The following is an 11,097-nucleotide window of genomic DNA, read 5'->3' on the forward strand; positions in this document are numbered from 1 at the left end:
AAATATTGATATAAGATATTCACTACTAATAAAACGAAAGAAAAATGATCGATCGAATTTTAATGCTCTAAATCAATGTAAAAGTCGTACCCCCGAATTTAAAATCCTGAATTCGCCACTGAGCATAGGGAAGAGGAAATCATTCATGAAGATCAAGAGCACATTGCATCTTCAAACCTCATTCAACCATGGCGGAAATTCCACCACTTTTTTTTATCAAAGGGAGAGCTCACAATCTCCTCTTGCTTCTTTTGCTCAAACCCACCCCCCCCTCCCCCAATCAAGAGATACAGTAAAGCGAGGGTTTAGGGTTTAGGATCGAAGGATTGGGAGTGTAACGCCCCACTTTTTGAACCCTAATTTTTGAACCCTAAAATTTTTTAATGCCGTGAAGTTCGTGAATTAAATGATGAATGAAATTGTTGTTGATATTCTTGTGGCCTAATTTTAATTTAGAGTTTTGACTGTGCGTTGAGTGAGCAACTTTGTTGATTACATGATATGGCTTTTTGAATAATTGATGATTTGGGAATTTAATTATTATTTCAAAGGAGTGGATTTATTACCAAGGCAAAATAACTTGTTTTACGAGTTGAAAGTGTGATGGAAAATTATTGTTTGAATTTAATACTTCCTCCATATCCCATAGAAATAGGCCGTTTGGGGTTGACATAAGGTTTGATGTGTAATTGTAAATGTAATTTCAGTTTCATATGTGTAAATGTAATCCACAGTGTAAAAAAAAATAATTATCCCAATCACGCATTTAGAAAATTTTATCAGTATTATCTATTATGTACTATGTAGAAGTATTAATTTTCCCAATCATGCATTTAGAACATTCAACAGTAAAAATATTAATTTTCATCAGTAGAATGCAGTAAATGCAAGTATGACTATCAGCCGTTTAGAAATATTTATAGTAATTAAAAATTCTCAATCACATGATTATTATGCAAATGTAAGCGTGCACTCATCCAGGCAGTTTGTGCACTTTTATCATTATGGTGCAGTTGCACACATACAGGCACTACAAGACAAAATCTATTAATAAAATTATTTTGTAGTATTAGTGATTATGATTTGAAATGTCAATAAGTTAAAACTCATTTATTTTTAGTTTAATTTTATAGTAAATGACATTGGATTCAGATAGTCATTAAGAAGGTAAAAACTTCTAGTCCACCAATTTACTATAAATTTTGCTAATAGTAATACAGCTATGATTTACCGACATGGAAACACGGAATTAGATTCGACTATGTTCCACAAGAGAATTGAGTTCCAACCATTATGCAAAAGACATCTAATTTCTTCTTTTGTTTGTGATTTCGCACAAATTTGATTTACTTTACAGATTTTGATTTACATTAACGTTTCTTTGTCTATTATCAAATTGAGGAAGGGAAAGATGTAGTGGCGGGCGACCAGAGCTGGGATAGAAATATAGTTGTCGTCTATAACGAAGATGGTACTGGTACGTATACATTTGGAGGAGAAGATGAGACCTAGCAGTTTTTTCTAGGTTAGCATGTACAGATGTACTAGTATTTAATTGTGTGTATATCGGCTAATAAATTTATTAATATCCAAAAAATGAGTTACTTTTATAAATGTATACTTTTCTTAAATTGCTAAATTGCTAACTCATCAACGTAGTGTATTAAATAACTTACAACCAGTGGGCTCCGACAATATAAGAAATACTTATTTACCAAGCTAATTTGTGTGCTTTTGATGCAAGCATAAATTTTTTTCATTGATGAAATTGTTGTATCGAATGTTATGGAGATTTTTTTTATCTTTCTTTGATTTGTTTTTTTCTGGGTTTGCATTTGAGGGATTTCGAAATGCAAGTTGTTAGTTAGAATCTCATATGCTGTGTGATTTTCTTCGTTGTTGTTTGTTGATGCGTGTGTGTGGATAAATGAAGTTAAGTTTAGTTTAGTTAGAGTAAAGAATTATTGTGGAGTGGAAGAAGTGTAAATGAATGATTGTCAAATTTTGCTTGTTGCTGCACAGGTGCTTTTGCACGGTGGGCAGATCGTATTGAAAGAAGAGAAGAGTTGCTATTTATGACCAATAAGGTGAAGTTTTCAGATTATTTACATGTTACCTTGTGTAATCTCATTTATCATAGATAAGGTGGTTGGTATGAACAGTGTAGTGGACTATCATGTTGTTTGTCAAAAAATGGGGGTCAGGAATCTTGATTATATACATGTTATTCTTGTAAAGTAGAATGGCAGTTGATGAGGTTTATTGTTTGACAGGCTCTTTGGAAGGCTGGTAAAGTCATCAGGGGTGGGATATCCATTTGCTTTCCACATAACTTAGCTACAAAATAACTAAGGTTCTCATTATTCTGGTTGAATTCTTACCTTTCCTTTTGCGTGCCAGTCGAGCAAGCTGGAATTGGGAGGAATAGACTGTGGTCACTAGATAGCTCTCCTTCGCCTTTGCCAATAACCGCTCAACAGTGGATCTTCTGCTTAAATCCACAGATGAAGATCTGAAGACTTGGCCTCACAGGTTAGTAGTAATTGGAATGACCTTCACACCAATAAGGTAATAACTGTAGTAATTTGATATATTCTTATGTGATTTTGGTTCTGATGCTGCGTTTAGATTTGAGTTACGTCTACGAATCTCTGTGACTGCTGACAAGCTCACCGTGATCCCTCGAGTGCGGAACGTTGATAGCAAGCCATTCTCCTTCACATTTGCTCTATGCAGTTACCTATCCCTCTCTGATATCAGGATCTTAGCATCACTTTCAGATATTCTTCACATTTGCATGGTTGAAATGTTTATTGGTCACATGCTTTAGTATTGTTAAATTCTATGTTCAACACATAATAGTTTGATTTGCGTGGATGAGGAACTGTGCTATGTATCATGTCCTATTTAACTGTGCAGTTTACAAATAGATTGCTTGATGCTGTAACTGCTGTTGAGGAGGGCTTGGAGACACTGGACTACTTTGATAACTTGTTACAAAGGGAAAGGTATAGTGAGCAGGCTGATGCAATTAGTTTTGATGGTGAGGTAATGTTATTCTTTCCATTACTGTTTCTGTTAATTATGCTCTGAGATATTTGCACTACTGCCACACACTTGTAAGCTGATAATCCATCAGTATCTGGATATATACTACTCTAGTTGGTTATGAAAATTGAAACTTTCACTGAACATTTTTAGCATCTCTTTTGTGGCTTGATAGGTTGAGCGGGTGTATTTAAGAGAACCTATGTACTTTGCAAAGACGGCATGCCTGATGCAGGTTCTTTCTTTTGTTGGTAAAGTTATTCATCTTTGCGTTCATCTTGGGACAAGAAAGCAAAGGCTATGCCAGATTTTGGCGATGAGGATTACAAGATAATGTTATGTATCGATTCTGCGTCTGTTGAAACCCGGTGAAGAGTGGAAGGGCTTCAAGTTATTGCAGTTGGATCCTCGAAAAGTACTTCAGGGGTAGGGGTACAGCTATTGAATTTGGAGCACACATCGGGTTCTGGTATCACTTATCATTTACCAGTGTGTATATATGCTCTCTTCTCTCCAATGTTCAAACAACCATCTTAGTTACATAAGCAATATGTATGTTGGTACATGAGCTGCTTCTTTTGTTTGTGGAAGCACTAATCCAGCTGCTGCATGTTGTTTGATGAATCTACTTCTGTTATATGAGGTTCAACGTTTTACCTTGATTTAGAACAATGCCATTTGCTCATATCATATGTATTTGATGCATTCCCATTTCTGTGGAATGGTTAGGTAAGAAGGTAACATACACATTACCAATGCTTGCTTCATGGATATTCATGAAGTGAGTGTTATTTGCTACGAGGCCTAGAATTCTATTCTATTTGAATTACTCGTGCAATTCTTATCTCACTATCTATGCATACAGAAACAAAGCAGGTATCGAATTAAACGAGTCATACCATGTTCGTACAGTATGAATTACTATTTTTCTTTTATGTTCAATCTTTGATCTAAATATTGTTGTAGATTGCACAATAACCCAATCAAAGAATCTTCTTGCACAATAACCCAAACAAAGCATGGTATGCCGTTGTGAAGTTCAATTTGGTACCGCTGAGGCGAAGTATTTCCTCCCAGACCGCATTGAGAAACACTGAATCTCGGTCTGATACTAGCGTTTTTGGGAAACCATGATGGCGGACAACGGTATTGACGAACAAGTGCGCCACGCGCAAAGCATCGAAGCGAGTGGGAAGTGCCGCGAAATGGGCATACTTGGAGAGCCTGTCAATTACGACCATAATAGTAGTGTCGCCACGTGATTGGGGTAATCCCGTGATGAAATCCATAGACACATCATCCCATACTTGAGAGGGAACCGGCAATGGTTGTAGGAGGCCGGCTGGTCGTTGTGTCGAATACTTGGTGGATTGGCACACCGCGCACGCGTCCACAAATTTCCTCACGTCCTTTCGCATCTTAGGCCAATAAAATCCTGCCGCCAATAATCGGAATGTTCTCTCGTGGCCCGGGTGGCCCGCCGTTGGTGTGCAATGGTGTTCCTCCATAAGTAATCGTTTTAATTTCGAATTCTGGCCAACCAAGATCCTCCTGTTGAAGTAAATTAGCCCGTCGATGGCGTTGAAATGGGGCGGTGCCACGCCGGACATGATATCTGCCGCGAGCTTCACCAACTCTGGCAGAGATGACGTTTCTTCTCTCAAGGTGTCCAGTAGAGTCGGAATGGGATGCGCGACTGCTGCCAGGCATGCAGCGTCAGCCTCCTGAGCCGCCAGTTCGGTCAATTCAGCTTCGGCAGTCGGCTGGTCTAGATCAGGAGGGTCCCCGTCCTCCCTCCTGGATAGTGCATCTGCTGCTCTATTCAACGCACCCTTCTTGTACTCTATGCGGAAGCTGTAACCCATTAATTTTCGGACGTATAATTGTTGGTCCGGTGTTTACACCACTTGTTGCAATAACTCCTTTAGGCTCTTCTGATCGCTTCTGATAACAAATTCTCGTCCCAACAGATACTGCCTCCATTTCTGAACTGCTTCAACAATTGCGTAAAGCTCCTTATGGTAGGTTGACGCAACTCTGCGACGCGGACCCAACTTCCGGCTGAAATATGCGATAGGATGGCCTTCCTGAATCAAAACTGCACCAATCCCCGTGTCTGAAGCATCCGTCTCTACATAAAACGTCTTGGAGAAATCCGGCAGGCGGAGCACTGGGGTAGATGACATTGCTGATTTCAATGCGACGAAGGCCTCGGTCGCCGCCTCAGTCCTCACAAACGACTCTTTCTTAAGCAAATCTGTCAGCGGCGATGCAATCACGGCATAATTCGCTACAAATATTCTGTAATAGCCCGTTAGACCCAAGAATCCACGGAGTTGTTTCACGTTGCGTGGACAAGGCCATGCCGTCATGGCCTCAATTTTACGGTGGTCAGCCTTCAGTGTTCCATCTGCAATTAAGTGTCCCAAGTATTCAACAGTAGTGCAGCACAAGGTGCATTTGGATAACTTGACATAAAATTGATTTGTGTTAAGGAGCGATAGTACCTGTGAGATGTGTTCGCAGTGTGATTCCAAGGTAGGGCTGTACACCAATATATCATCAAAGAATACGATGACACTGCGTCGTAGAAACGGCTGGAAAATGTTGTTCATTGCAGCCTGAAAAGTCGATGGTGCGTTTGTTAGGCCGAACGGCATCACCAAGAATTCAAAGTGTCCGTCATGCGTCCGGAAAGCAGTCTTAAAGATGTCTGCCTCGTGCATTCTGATTTGGTGGTATCCTGAACGCAAGTCGAGTTTGGTGAAGAACTTTGCTCTTCCTAGTTCATCAAACAGTTCATCCGCGGTTGGGATAGGAAAGTGATCCGGCACCGTCGCCAAATTCAGGGCACGATAATCTATGCAGAAACGAAAAGTACCATCCTTTTTGCGAATGAGAAGCACTGGCGACGAGAAAGGGCTCTGACTTCGTTGGATTATTCCTTGAGATAGCATCTCCTTAACTTGTCTCTCAATTTCATTCTTCTGGAAGTATGGATAACGATAGGGTCTAACATTGACCGGCTTCGTTCCCGGAAGCAAATGTATCCGATGGTCAAACGGCCGAGCTGGGGGCATGCCGCTTGGTAAGTCAAACAAAGCTTTGTGAGCCTCCAGGACTCGACGGAACTCCTCCGGCAGGTTCTCGGGAAGATCTGTGGACGGCGCTGAACTAGGTGTCGGGCTGTCGTCCGATTCCAATGCGACGATCTCATAAAATTCGTGAGTCGAGGAACATGAAGCCAACATCGCTAGGGACTGGAGTGATATAGGCTGTGGGCCCGGTCTCCTTCCCTGAATCGTGACAGATTTTCCACCTCTTTGAAACTCCAACGTTTTCCCACAAAGTCAGCAGAGATACGACCCAATGATTCCAGCCAATCCATGCCAGTATCACATCCCATCCATGGACATCGAGAATGTGTAAATCCGTCTGAAAATCCGTTCCCTGAATCGCCAACTTGGTTCGCCTAGAGATGTGGGAGCAAATGAGCGATGCACCGTTTCCCACGTACACCCGGAAAGGGCGAATGCGCGAAAGTTGGAGCTGTAGCTGCTCCGCAAAACTGGAGTGAAGAAAATTATGTGTACTCCCAGTGTCGATCAAAATACGCCACCTTTGTGACCCTATTACGCCCACAACTTGGAAAGGGATTGAACGATTCCCTCCCGTAAGTGAATGGAGATGCGAGATGTCTTCCGTGATCAGTTCCTCCTCCTGTGGCTGGTCTTCGAGGCTCTGGTCCGAGGACTCCCATTCGGAGTCCCCTACATAACATAACAATTTGGTTGCACACACGTGGCCGGGCGTGTATTTCTCCGGGCAGTGCCAACATAGCCCTTGCCGGGAACGTTCTGATTTCTCTGCATTCGATACCCGGATGGGTGTCACTCGCGGGCGGGCCTGCTCCGGAGTAGATTGTGCCGGTCTCTGTGCCTGTGTCGTGCCTGCTGCTTGAGAGACGGAGGTCAGCGGCTGGGAACGGGTGTCCTTCGACGGCCACTGTCGCCGTTGTGACGAAGACGTCTGCTGATACCTTTGCTCCTGATTTGCCGCCAATCGCAAAGCTAGCGCCATGGCCTCGGCTAGCGATTGCGGTTGCTGCAATTCTACTTTCTCTTGGATTGGTATTTTCAAGCCTTCAATAAACACAGGTAGTAATATGTAGTCGGGTACTCCCTCCACTCCTCCACTCTGTTAAGATACTTCTCAAATGTGTCATGATATTCTGCAACCGAGCCTGTTTGTACCAACTTGGCCAAGGGGCCAATGTAATTCCGGAAGCTCTGAGGATCGAACCTGTGTCGGACATCTTCTAAAAAGTCTGGCCACGTGACAACCTTTGTTGTTTCTGTAATTAAATATCCACTCTGCAGCCGGGGGTCGAAGAGCATCACCGCGTAGTGTAAACGATCCTCTTCTGGCATCATTATATGATCGAAATAATATTCAACTCTTGAAATCCAGTTCGTAGCGTCAGTACCGTCAAAGTGAGGTGCACGCATCTTAACACCCTGATGTGCTTGTATTATATGCATACTGGGCTCGATCCCTGGCCATAGGCGGGGTCCCAGTATGAAGTGCGACGCCGCTGATCGCGCCATCCCCGTTGACGCGCCCCGGGGGGGTCCCAACTTGATACTCGACCGGGCTGGTACGGTAACAATTCTATCACCCGAAACCCCTTCATGTTGCCAATCAACCCGTCTCCCGAGTCATCCTTCGTCCCAGGCCGCCGCGACGACCTCCCCGCGAACCTCTCCTGTCGCCAAACCCTAGGGGGCGTTGGCGAGGGTTTGTCACCCGGTGTCCGCCCTCATGCTCCCTATACTCCGCGTACTCCCGATCATCCCCGTCCAATTCATCGTCAATGGAATCCACGTCACGGGATCGTGGTAACTCCAAATTATCCACCCGAACCTCCAATTGATCGAAGCGTGCCATGATCCGATCAAAACCTTAGGTGATCGGGTCAATTCCACCTGAATCGGTCCCTTGGCGAACTGAACCGGATGGATCCCCCCTGGGTGGTGGTCGGGGTGGGCCTCCCCCGTCCCTACGATGTCCCAAAGGCGGCCTGCGGTTCGATCCGAGAACCACCTCCTGTGCGTTCCCTCCCGTCAACATCGGTGGAGAGCGCTGCAATTCCTCGATTGTATCCATGAGTCCAAGGTGAAAGCACCAGTTTGTTAAGAGGGTAACTCTCTTAACGAAGGATCTTTGACACGTAACCAATCCACACACAAATCCGGCGTCCCTGAGCTTGGGATCGGCGGTTGAAAACTAATGGCTGGCGCGGAATTCGGCTTCCGTCGGCAGCGGCTAGGTTTGAGGCGTATGGCACAAGTTATGTGGGCAAATAATTCTTCATTAATTAATTGGGAATCAATGAATAAGCCCTATTTATATACTAAAACCCTAGGGTTGGTTCGACCTAATCCTATACGTCGGGAAAGAACCAACAAAGAAAACCCGACGGAGCTTATAAATCGCTCGACGCAAAAACAATTCAAAATTCGGAAATAAAGAAACAATAGAGTCAATTAAAATAAAAGGAAATAAAAATAACGGTTGAAACATCTTCAATCGGGCCTTTTGTCGAACAGTTGGTCTTCGGGCCTTTCATCGAGCAGTTTGGGCGATTACTTGGGGACGAAGTCCTTGTAACGACCTGGCCGCTTGATCTCCCTCCTCGGTCTCAACCTGCACTCCGAAGTGTTGTTATCCATCTCCTCAGCTTCGTTGGACTGATCCTCTAATCCCTCGGTTGACGACGACTCTCCCTCGTTAGCTACTGTTGAAGTGTGCCGAGTCATAGAATGCTCGGTAATTCGCACCATGGTTGGTGTTGCTGGAACTTGCGAGTCCGTCGTGCTCGTAACAGTCTACGTGTATGAGGAGACGAATGCAGAAATCTTTATGAGCTATATACTCCAAATTTTGAGATTGAAAATTTAAAATAATATTTTTCATATATTTTCTGTGTGATACTAATTTAAACAATGATTCATACAGTAGCGAAGATTCAATGATATTATTTGTATAATAAAAAATTCACTTGATAGTGGCTCCATGTATGTCCCGTATGAATATTTATTATTATAAAAGGATCACTAAATTATTTATATACTCCATATTATTTCATATCTGCATGATATTTTCCTTTAATTACTAGATTTTTGGTAATATTCAATTAGATTAGAATGTAAATTATAAGTTTTTTTTCCTTTATTTCAAAAAATTTCATTTTTCTCAAATTCTCTAATTAATTTATTTCTTTTTTATATTTAAATTTTCCTTCAAATTATGAAAAAGGCAAAAATGTTTACAATTATGTTAAATTATCACTACACTTTCTAAAGACTTCTTACAAAAAAAAGGCTCGAGCCAGCAAACAGCGAATTGTTCACGACAAGCAGTCAAAAAAACCATACCATAAAAAATAAAAACAGAAGAGAATAACAACACTTCAGTCAAACAACAAAAGACAAGTTAACGCTAAACACCCAAAGTGCCAAATAAACATCAACAACAGCAACACAAACTTGGTATTATCAATCTTCACTCCAAAACCTGAAATCGTTCTCTTAATCGATCGACATATCCATTGTGGGGGAGGTCGGGACACCCACTTGTACTCCACAACGTAAGTTGCCAAAAGGGTCTTCTCTTTTCGATCTCTGATGCACTATTTATTAGCACTAAAAATACCTGCAAGTTTACAGGGTAGAACTAGTATAGCTAAAGGTCAGTACCGGGATATCGAACACAGGGAATAAGATTGCAACTGGCTATCATATACTAAGCGTCATATACTATCTAGAGACACGGAGTTTTGGTTTTGGTTTTATAAACTAGACAAAAATATAAACAAAATAAAAACAAAATAATACAAAGCAGGCTAAAGAAAGTAGAGTTTTAGGATCCAACTACTACGACCTAGTGATGATTAATCTCACAGAACCCTTACCTTTATGTGTCTCCAGGATTATTAGAAAAGTCGCGATTTTCAGATAAGCCCTCTCTCGAGTGCACTTATCCAGTAGATTAGAGTCTAACTATCAAAGTCTCCTTCCAATAGATTAGATTCTAACTCCTTAAGTTCCTAAGACTCAAGCCCTCACAAAGGGTCCCCTCTCTCGAGTGCAGATAAACCTATGTGTTGTACTCGTTCCTTTTACCACGTAAAACTAGTTATCTCTCGATTAATCTAGTTAAACGGACATAGTTCTAAAGTTGGCCAGACAAAAGAACAATAAAAATACAAGAACAAGCAAAACAATCACAAGAGCTAGAAAAAGGTTCAATTCAATAAATCAAAACATATTCATAATAGTTTTCACCAAAAAATCTACAAATGATGTTTAACTACTCATAGACAAGTAGTAAAAACAAAAATAAAAGTATAAGACATGAAAGAAATTGATAAAACCCAAGGTTGAATCTTCAATCTTCAGTCTTTTCTTGCCTGGATCTGCAGAGCTCCGCTCCAATGGAAAATGGATGAATTATGTGTGGAAGATGGAATGGAAGAAGTGTAGAGAGGGAGAAGGATTGGAGGCTCTGAGATGAAGATTATAATTTAGGTTATGGGTATTTATAAGCTAGAAAAAGATTTAGAATGATAAAAAGTATCCTCCAATTAATTGAAAATATAATATTTTCGAATCTGCAATTAAAAGGATGGATTTGGGCAATAATTTCTTCATTCCTTGAATTTTCGCCTAATTTTCGCCAGCTTTGACTGCAATGCGCAATGTTCGTAGAATTGTCATAACTTTCTCCACAGAACTCCGATTGAGACATGCAAGATATTCACGCAAAGCTCTTTCGAAGATGAAGAGAATGGCATGTAGTAAGCACTGACCGGACTTCAAAATCGCTGGCAGAATGGGCTCGAACAGAGGCTGCTGCACTTTGGCCTTTTTTTCACCTTTTTCTATCTTTTTCTATCATTTATCAACAAACACGTCAAAAATACCAAAGGTATAACATATGCAATTTAAGAACATAATTTGCATGATTGACATTTAAAATAAGTCAAAT

The 11,097-nt window shown here is 41.5% G+C and overlaps 1 pseudogene; it reads left to right on the forward strand.

Moving 5' to 3' along the window:
- Positions 1 to 1,374: 1,374 nt before the first annotated feature.
- Positions 1,375 to 3,724, forward strand: LOC121804281 (annotated as a pseudogene).
- The last annotated feature ends 7,373 nt before the right edge of the window (positions 3,725 to 11,097 follow it).

Source organism: Salvia splendens, chromosome 5, assembly GCF_004379255.2.
Source record: "Salvia splendens isolate huo1 chromosome 5, SspV2, whole genome shotgun sequence".
NCBI classification, from domain to species: Eukaryota; Viridiplantae; Streptophyta; class Magnoliopsida; order Lamiales; family Lamiaceae; genus Salvia; species Salvia splendens.